A 10747-nucleotide genomic window follows, 5' to 3' on the forward strand; every position below is an offset into this window, starting at 1 on the left:
GATGGTCAAGGAGAAATGTGAGGAGACAATAGCTAAAAATATTTTTTGTTGTTGTTTTTATTATCTACCTTAATGAAGCAGGAAGTGTTTTGGAGAGACGGAGATAAACAAAGCAGCAATATGTCCAGTGTTTGAGACAAAATATGTTCATATTATAAACTGAAATTGTTGTTGGTGGTCTGAAAACATTGGTTTAATCACACAACACTGCTTTGTGACTGCTCTTCATGGAAATATAGTTCTGAGATCAGATGGTCATGTGCATTTTACTCTAGGAGCCAGAAGCTATGGTATAAAGAGTATTTCACTGAGAAGAACATTCAAATACTAGAAATTCCCTGTTTTTCTTAAATTTCAGACAAAATTTCTAAGGGTTAAAATTAACATTTATTTATGGTCACAGCAGAGTAGAAAGGGACACTTTATCTGAGTAATGATTCAAATTTGCCACAGTGTCTGATATTCAGAAGTTACCATTAGTGATATGAGCAATACCTTTTTTGGATGAAGGAGATGAAGACAAAATGAGGTTAATCTTTGGCAAAGAGAAAAAGTGCCCACTTCCTCCTTGGCTTTGAAGTGGTATAGTTCACAAAAGCCGTAAAGATGAAGATAGTACTTACAGTACTTACATACCTTAATCACTGAATTTTCAAGTCATTTGAGTTATCACTTAATTCCTTTGATATCAAGGGTTCGATGTTCATTAATATGTCTCTTTTCCTGTAAAGAATTTGGTTTTCTTAGTAAAGCTGATCTTGCTTCAGATGAGTCTAGCATTACAATAATCATATTTCAATGATCTCAGTCATACTTTGAAGCAAAATGCTGACTGAAATGAAGAGATTGGGATGGGATTTGACTGCCTCCCTCTTAATACCAATCCTGCCCTGGTCCCCCAGTTCTCATTTGCCTACAGATAGTTTTCTGAAATACTAGAACAAAAGAGAGAGCTGCATTGTGACAAGAAGAAATGTATGCTGGAAAATTTCCCTTGTAAGTGACAAGTTCCATCCTATTAAAATATGGTTTGTTTTTTAAGAGCAATAAGAATTTTAAAACAGTTTCTATATCCTGTACTTTTTAGTGCAATTGAAGGCCTACTGAATCCAGGCATGACATATTTTTTTAAAGGACTGACAAAGTGTACACTGAACAACTGCTTGTCCTTTTTGAGATTATTTAGAAGAGAGGTTGCTTTCAAAATAGGGCATTTTTTCCATGAAGCTTTCAGTTGACTCCTTACAGCTATTGTCTAATTTCACAATACAATTCAGAGGTGGAGAATTTAGGGTTTGTGCTACTTACTGTCTTAGAATGTAAACATTTAGATTTGTCTTATGCTTACGAATTTGGGCTTTGATGTTAAAAAGCCTGGATTCGAATCATGGCTTCGGTACTTTTTATGTATCATTATATAAATGACTTACTCTCTAAGCCTCAGTTTCCTTGCCTTTAAGCACCAATAAGTGATTGGTAATAGTCTAGAGAGTGTTACTAAATTAAATAACACAATGCTGAAAATAACTAACTAGAGTGCTGAGCATGCAGGAAGTGCTTATTACTGATATTACCATATTTCCCATTTCTCTTACTATATATTTTTATATATCATTAAGATATATATAGAGAGAAATGGATAAAAATTAAGAGAAATAAAATTAGTAGCTTATTAGCATTCTGTGTAATATGAGAGTGAAAATTTTAAAATATATCAAATTTTTCTTATTGTTCATATTCCAACTAGATAGTATCTCTGTTCCATTATTTGAACATTTACATATGTGGAAGTACATCTGTGATCCTCACATATAACTTGAAATATAGACAAACTTTATTTCTTAGTGACTATTTATAAGAGAACGTGAATAAAGCATGAGAGCACATAAAACAGAATCTTTTACTCAACTAATATTTAGTCAGTGTTAGTTTTCATCCTTTTCAGTGCACATAAGTAGATATATTAACAATGGTACTATACCTAATAATATAGTAATATAATGATTAACATTTATTGTTTATAGTATTTTAGATACTATTTTCAATAACTTTTATGTATTAGTTCGATTTTTCACTACTACATTTTATGGAAGTTATACTATTACAATTCACAGTTTACAAAGGAATAGCCTGAGGCACAAAAAAATTGAAGCCACATGATAAATGCCACAGAGATAATATATAGTAGATTCAGGATTTTAGCCCAGGCAGTCTTGTTTCAAGATAACAGTGCACTAAAGTGTCATTTGGGGGCTACCCTGGTTGCTCAGGCAGTAAAGAATCTGCCTGCAATGCAGGAGACCTAGGTTCAGTCCCTGGGTTAGGAAGATCCCTTGGGGAAGGGAATCACTACTCACTACAGTATTCTTGCCTGGAGAATTCCATGAACAGAGAAGCCTGGCAGGCTACAGTCCATGGAGCCACAAAGAGTTGGACACAACTGAGCGACTAACACTACCATAGAGTCATTTCATTTTATTATAAGTAGTGTGAGGGTGCTACAGATATACATGGTGTGTGTGTGTGAGCGAGAGAGAGAGAGAGAACTGAAAATCAGAGAGGAAACCTCTATCAATGCTCCATAGATCTATGGAGGAGCTACACTTTAAAGTAACAGTAAGATTCTGAAACATAGAAAGAATATTCTTAAGATTTTTTTGTTTTGTGTTAAAATAAAATTTTAAATTTTAACCACTTTATATGGTTAATAATTTGTGTGTAGAGTCACCCATGTACACTTATTTAAAACAACAAAATTTATTTGGTTATATAAGTTATATTCTTTGAAAATGTCTGTAGCATAAAAATTTCACATATATACTATTATTTTTCTGTTAAACACAAATTCAGATACAAATCTTGACTCACAAAATAAGTGTTAGAGAGGTTCTCCTTTTTATCTTTTTTTTTTTTTTTTTCACGTCATTCGAATCTCTCTTGAAAAATTAAATAGAAATTGTGGAAATAAGTCCATCTATGCCTCAGTCTGTATTTAATGAGACCTAGGTTAGATCTTTAGAATGAATTGCCTTTAATTCTTTAAACAAAGTTATACATTTATGTTACGTGACATCCTTTATTTTGTGTTCGTCTTTGTAGTACATAATGATGGTCATTTTTGCATACAAAAAAAAAAAGTCCTTGTGCTTCATCAAATTATCCAAAGCCTTGTGACAGTCATAATCTACCTCTCTTTATCATCATTACACATTTTGGGTCCCTAGGAAAGCCTCTTCAACCAGAACAGTAAAGAAAGGAGAGGTGGAACCCTAGATGAAACTAGATAGATAGACAATAAATTAGTTGATGTTTCATCTTTGATGGTCTCAATCTTTCATTTCTGCCCATATCTTCTTATTTCCAGCTCCTCTTTTCCCCACACTTCCTTGTTCCCTCTTCAAAGACATAATCAAATCCCTTCCTCAGTATTAGTTCCTGTCAATTGTGATTCCAAGTAAGTCACAACTTTACCTTTTCTAACAGATTATTTGACTCCTCTTTCAGTATTGAGTCAGATATTTTACAGGATGCTTCTCTTGTGGAATTTACTTGATTTCTTCCCAATGTTGGCAAACTTATTGATAAAATAAAATTCATATTTTATAGCAAGACATGAAAAATTAAACATAGTGCTTTTTATGTTTGAGCTTCCTCCTCCCTCATTAGTGTATATTGTGCATCTGCATTAATCAGACCTCCCAAGGAAATAACCTTCCATCTTAATTCTGTAAGTCAGGGGTCCCCAACTCCTGCACCACCCTAGACATCAGGTGAACAGCAGGAGGTTTGTGCTGGGCAAGCTAGCCAAGTTTTATCTGCCATTCCACATCACTTGCATTACCACCTGAACCACTGCCCCCTACCCCAGTCCATGGAACAATCATCTTCCATAAACCAGGCCCTGATGCCAGAATGGCTGGGGACTGCTGCTGCTGTAAGAGGTCATGATGACCCAGTACTTGCTTTGTATATGCAGATCTGGATTCTGTAAACTGTCAATAATTCATGTGACGTATCATCTTTAGTGTAAAAAAAAAAAAAAACAAAACATATAATTATGCATTGACCTCTAACAGGCAGAACAGTTTTCAGAGTTTTCTGAAAGACTGTCTTCCCAAGCTATAATCAAGTTATCTCAAAAAAAAATTTTCCATTTCTTTCTCAGATTGACTATTGATTAACTTTTGAAGGGACAGTATGCAAATTCAAGATCACTCACAGGTTGCTGCCATACATTTCAAGCTACCCAGAAATATTTTGACAAGAAGTCACAGTAATAAAATAATAAAGATGTGATTGGCTTCCAAGGTATGGCTACCAATTACAGTTAAGTGTTAAAGTCAGTGAAAATATTTAGATGTAAGGCTTGATAGTAGTTTCTAAGAATCTTGAGCTGATGATCTCCCCAAGATGAACCATAATCTCAGGAGATGGGAAGCAATGGCCTCTACTCAACACGATTTAAGTTTATTCTGTGACAGTGGACCTTAATAGTTAGCATGTCTTCCTGATATACAGGAGGTGGTCCTCCTAACTTTTCCAGGCTATGTGAGAGGTTCTGTTCCATGATGGCAACATAGGAACCTGAAGTCACCACCTCCCATGGACACATCAAACCTACAGCTGCACCCAGAGAAGTTTTCTTTGAAAGGAATCCAGACACTAGCTGCATAATTCCTACACATCAGGCACACAAGAAAATACCCACACTGAAATGCATAAGAAAGGCTGAGACACACTCTCACCATAAACCCAACTCTAGGCAATGTCATATGATCAAGAGGAACTCCCAACTCCCAGCCTCTCCTTTCAGAGTTCTCATTTAGTCAAATTTGTAGTTTGAAAAACCAGACTGGTCTTTATAAAATAAGTAAATGTGTACTATATTTAATGGATGTTTTCTTTTTGAAAATAAATCAGAGAAGTTTTAAACTTGTTTTTTCTTCAAAAACACATGTTGAAAAATAGTCAGGAATTCAACTTTAGTTATGGATCACACTGTTTCCTTGCTTGTAAGCTTTCAGTTTCATTTCTCTTTTACTTTTCTCAGCCTGGTCTCAGGAAAAAAAGCCTTCAGAACTCAAGTTTTAATTACTAGTGTGAGTGGAGTGGCACTAGGAAAGTGAAAACAAGCTGCAAACAATTACCTAAAACTATACATTTTTAGTGAACATGTCAATGTTTTCTAAAGTCTCGGTGATATGTCTAAGACCAATGAAACATGGATCTTATTAAGAGGATACATTAACATTTCTAGAAAGAATAGATTTCTAAGTCTTCTCAGTTCCCAACACAGCCATTTTTTGCCTTTATTTACATTGTAAATGTTTCAGGAGTATTTGAAATAATCCTTTGAGAAGATATAACATAGGCTGTTAAAGTTGTTTTGCTTTCAGGGTGAATGTAGTAAATACATTTTATTGTTATGGTAAAGGTAATTCTACTCTACACTTGTACTAGAGTTTTATCAGAGCCTATGCATGTAACTAGGAATCCCTGGTGGCTCAACAGTAAAGAATCTGCATGCAATGCAGAAGATTGCCTACAATGCAAGGGACACAAGTTTGATCCCGGGGTTGAGAAGACACCCTGGAGAAGGAAATGACAACCCACTCCAGCATTCTTGCCTGGGAAATTTCATGGACAGAGGAGCCTGGCAGGTTACAGTCCACAGGGTCTCAAGAGTAGGTCATGATTAAACCACCACCACCACACTTTTGATCATATGTTTGCTGGAAGAATGGGGACCATATATTCACCATGCTTATATGCTCTACTTATATATAAAATTTATATATAAAGGCAATAGCTTATGTATGTGTGTGCTTAGTCACTCAGTTGTTTCCGACTCTTTGCGACCCCATGGACTGTAGCTTGCCAGGTTCCTACAGGCAAAATTATATACATGGCAAAGTTGGGCTACAGATATTGTTCTCCCTCCCTTTTCAGAAATTCCCTTCTTCTTATGATTCCCTTTTCATGCCTTCTTGATTCTTAATAGGTCTCACTATAACTCCTATGCAAATAATAAATAAATAACCTAAATGTGACTAGCTTTGAGTTTGGTGGTACATTTATTTTTCAAAAGTTTCTATCTTGTATATTATCACTACACAGTTTGATCTCATTGTTGTAAAGTGTTTTCTTGTTCTTGACCACACAAAAAAACATGATGAATGGTGTTTTATTTTAACATTTAAAGAACTCCATGCATTTTTATTATCCCTAGAAATTCAGAGAATGAAGCTTGGATGATGAAATTTCAGTTACAATGTTGAACAGATTGGGAGAGCAGTTTCTCATTGTGTCTTTCAAGTTACACCACGTACCTAGCTTTTTATCCTATTGCATTTAGGACTGACCTTTGCTTAAAAGTCATAGTCTAGCTCTGCCAGTGTATCAAGTAATATGGCTACAGTCTAATCACTCCAGTTAAAGTAATGAAGTGAAAGAGAATATTTTGACTCTTTAATATCTTAAAAATGTTGTAGTCTTTCCAGACTTAGTGTGTTCAGGTAGAAAAATTTAATTTCCCTTAATTCTTCATGACAGAGAGTTACACTCAAGTGTGTGAGTGTGTGTGTGTGTGTATGTGTGCTCACATGGACATGCATATACACAAGTGCCCAGGCTGATGGTTGTGGGTGAGGTGGTATTTCAAAATTATATGATTATTTTAAATCATTTACTTGATTCATGATCCCACTGATACCAGGATGAGATATATTGGTTTCTGCATATGATGGTGAAGCCAATGACCTCAACACTTCACATCTGAAAAGATTTTCTTCCCTTTACCCCCTCATCCACTAGCTCATTAGAAGACTAGGAATTCTAGGCTGCATCTCCAAGAGCACCTGACACTGTCAGAAGTATGTGCTCCAAGGATGAGAGACACCTGAATGATAGGTGAATTACAATCCAGAAAGTGTATGAATAGATATGATGAATAGGTATTTAATTCATTCCAGAGTTAAATAGGGGAAAAAAAATACTCTCAATACTGTATTCATCTGTCAAAGTGGTAATTATAAGCAGACTGGCCATGCATCAGATTTTTAAAAAAAAAGCAAATTCATAAACTTTTAGAAAAAAAATATTTATAGTATTCTAGGGCACAATTAGGAGATGGCAATGGCAACCCACTCCAGTACTCTCGCCTGGAAAATCCCATGGATGAAGGAGCCTGGTAGGCTGCAGTCCATGGGGTTGCTAAGAGTCAGACATGACTGAGCGACTTCACTTTCACTTTTCCTTTCATGCATTGGAGAAGGAAATGGCAACCCACTTCGGTGTTCTTGCCCTGAGAATCCCAGGGATGGGGGAACCTGGTGGACTGCCATCTATGGGGTCGCACAGAGTCGGACATGACTGAAGTGACTTAGCAGCTTAGCAGGGCACAATTTAAAATGAATGGTTATGTTTTAATTTTTTTGGAAGTACTGGCATTTTTCTATGACAAAATTGTAATGTATATGTAAAAATTGTATTATATTTATTGAGTGCCACAACATACTTGGTACATCCTAGGTTCTTCATATGCCTGCATTATCTCTTTTAATATTTTAGAAAATATTCCCATTTTTATACAAGAAAATTGTGACAAAAATAGGATAAGTGGCTTATTCAAGGGCATAGAACTATTATAGTAAGTTTTGAAAGCAGAATTTGAAACAAGGATAGCCTGACTCTATAATCTTCTTGTTTAACCTAAATGTATTACATCAACTTCTTCTTCCTCAAGATGTCTTGACCAAATTATCAAAGATAAAAGCAATGATTTAAGCAAACATACAATTTTTAACTACAGTGAAATCTGAAATTAAAAGACTAAAAGCCTAAATTAGACTTAGCTTATTTTAATGAAATTTAATTAGAGTAGATTTCTTACAATTTTTCTTTTTTGTTCTATCTTTCATTGCCTTGATCATATACTTTAAAAATGCATTTGTTTGGGACTTCCTTGTTTGTCCAGTGGCTGGAGCTCTGCACTTCCAGTGCAGGGGGGCCACAGGTTCAATCCCTGGTCAGGGAACTAGATCCCATATCCCATATGCCACAACTAAGATCCAGTGCAGTAAAATAAATAAATATTCTTAAAATATATTTATTGATTGCATTGTAAACAAGAAGAGAAAAGTCTCCTTCATCATCCAGTTAAACATCCAGTTAAACAAAGGATAAAGGATTAATTCTAACCCAGTGCAGTCACCCACTGACAGTGTGCCCTGAGGGGAATTCAGGATGGAGGAAACTAGGATGAAGCAGTCTGTGTTTGGGAATCATGGATCTCTACATAATTAAGGCACAACTAAGGAAGAATTTCAATGATCCTAGATTCTTGCATCTTCTCATACATAGGAAAACATTAAAATAATACTTGAGATAGCTAGTTTTTTGTAACTAGCAGTAATTTTTACCGATATATATGATTAATTAGGTGTATCCCCCAGCCAAAAAACTCATACATGTATACTGGTTATTTTTCTATTTCTTTGGCTGTCTCCCCTTGGAGCTACTAAGAGGCTATTTTCCAAGCTAGTCTCAGTAAAGTCCCTGAATAAAACTGAAACTCTGCTCCTTTGTTGTATTTTTTTTTTCCTACCAACAGTTTGAAAAAATTTTGTTTTTTAAAAACAGTTCACATACTATGTTATACATACATAATGTAGTGCTTTACATTTCCATTTGTTGAAAGCACCTGTTTAGTACCTACTGCTTTGAGTTGATTACAGGCAGTTTGATTCTACAGCAACTCCTTAATATCCAGCAGTTTGTTTCTGTATTATTTCTTAAGCTGGTGAGAAAATAATGAGGTCATGTGAGAAAAACTCTGCTTCCTTCATTTGAATGTAAATCTTACTAATCTAATTTCATGCTATAATCCCAGAATGCTTTTTTTTTCTTTTTGGTATACAAGCAGCAATCCATTTTTATTTCCATCTTGCAAACCCTCTTCCAGTTAAATATTTCAAAATTCTTTTCCTTGAATATATGTTAGGAAATATGAGTCTTCCACAGGCAAATCATTGTATTGATGAAATAAAATTCATATGGAGAGATAAGAAAAATTTAAACATAATTTTTTTCTGTCTCTTTGGATCTCCTCCTTTCCCTTTAGTATATGTTGCACATCTGTGTTAACTACATCTCTTTAAGAGATAACTTTCTTTCTTAATCTTGCAAGGAGTCACAATGACCTATTGCTCACTTTGTACATACAGTTCTGGATTGTATAAACTGCCAATGCATTATTTGATTTACAACCCTTTCTCTCAAAAGTTTATATCAATAAAGCTGTGCTTTGACCTCTAATGAATGGAACAGTCATCAGAGTTTTCTGAAAGACTGTCTCTCAGGTTATAATCAATTTCCTTCAGTTTTAAATTAAAAAGTTAATATTTTATGATAAAGATTTAATGAAAGCTTCTGACAATTTTATTAACTTCTTCAAATTTGAAAATTTTATCCATCAACCCTTTGTATGTCTTTAACTATGTACTTGGCATTGTTTAAACCTCTTTGCAAATGTTATCTCTGTTTAATTCTCGTAACTCTATGTCATAGGAGTTACTATTATCCTCATTTTGCATTGAAAGAAACTGAGGAACAGAAAGTTTAAACAACCTGTTAAATGACTTTGTGCCCAAGGTAACAGAAATGGCAGGTGAAGGAGCTAGATTCAAATACAAACAGACTTTTGAACAAGATCCAAGAAAAATTCTATTTGAGATGTTCCAAATTTTTCATATAAAAAATAAATTCAAAATAATTTATCCTCCTATGCCACAGGGATGCAAATATTATAATTTTTAAAATGAACCTTATAGGTTGGCAATCTCATACACAGCAAATATGATATGTATGTATGAATATAAAAAATAGCATAAATGAAAGCACCAAAATTCTACCGTTTATTTTATGCTTGACGTTGAGATTTTCTGACATCTCGGTTCATGTTACTATATAGACTTACTCCATAAAAGGTAGATAAAAGAAAGATAAAATCTTCATAGGCCAAGCCATCTAGAAAGAGAAAAGCAACTGCAGGGAGAGGAAACATTTCTCCCTTTTCCAATTTCTATTTGATCCATTTTCTAAGCCAGGCACTCTGCTCACTTTTTCCAAATCTTTAGGACATAAGCTCTAAAATCGTTTAAAATCAGTCAGCTTGAACTAAAGTTCGTATCAGTGGTCTAAATCCAATTCCTGCCCCCTGCAACTCCCGCTCCCGACTCATATGGAAAGGATAACAGGCTACACTGGTTCACCTCGTTGTTGTTGTTTAGTCACTAAGTTGTGTCTGACTCTTTGCAATCCCATGGACTGTGGCCCACCAGGCTTCTCTGTCTATGGGATTTCCCAGGCAATAATACTGGAGTGGGTTGCCATTTCCTTCTTCAGGGAAATGGCAAATACATCTAGAAATGGTAAGATAACTTCAGAAAGATAGACTAGTTTCCTTTGGTCACCATGGCATTAATGTCACACTATTTATGATACAAATATTCATTCTCCTTGCATGCATGCATGCTAAATCACTTCAGTTGTGTCTGACTCTATGAATCATAGGCCACCAGGTTCCTCTTTTAATGGGATTCTTCAGGCAAGAATACTAAGGTGGGTTGCCATGCCCTCCTCCATGGGATCTTCCTGACCCAGGAGTCGAACCCATGTCTCCTGCATTGGCAGGCAGATTCTTTACCATTGAGACACCTGGGAAACATTGGTTCACCTAGTGAGGTAC

At 35.2% G+C, this 10747-nt stretch overlaps 1 pseudogene; it reads right to left on the minus strand.

Moving 5' to 3' along the window:
* The window catches only part of LOC102406648, a 56411-nt pseudogene extending 46463 nt beyond the window's left edge, over nucleotides 1-9948 (minus strand).
* Between the last annotated feature and the right edge of the window lie 799 nt (nucleotides 9949-10747).

The sequence above is a fragment of the Bubalus bubalis genome, chromosome 23 (genome assembly GCF_019923935.1).
Source record: "Bubalus bubalis isolate 160015118507 breed Murrah chromosome 23, NDDB_SH_1, whole genome shotgun sequence".
Lineage (NCBI taxonomy): Eukaryota > Metazoa > Chordata > Mammalia > Artiodactyla > Bovidae > Bubalus > Bubalus bubalis.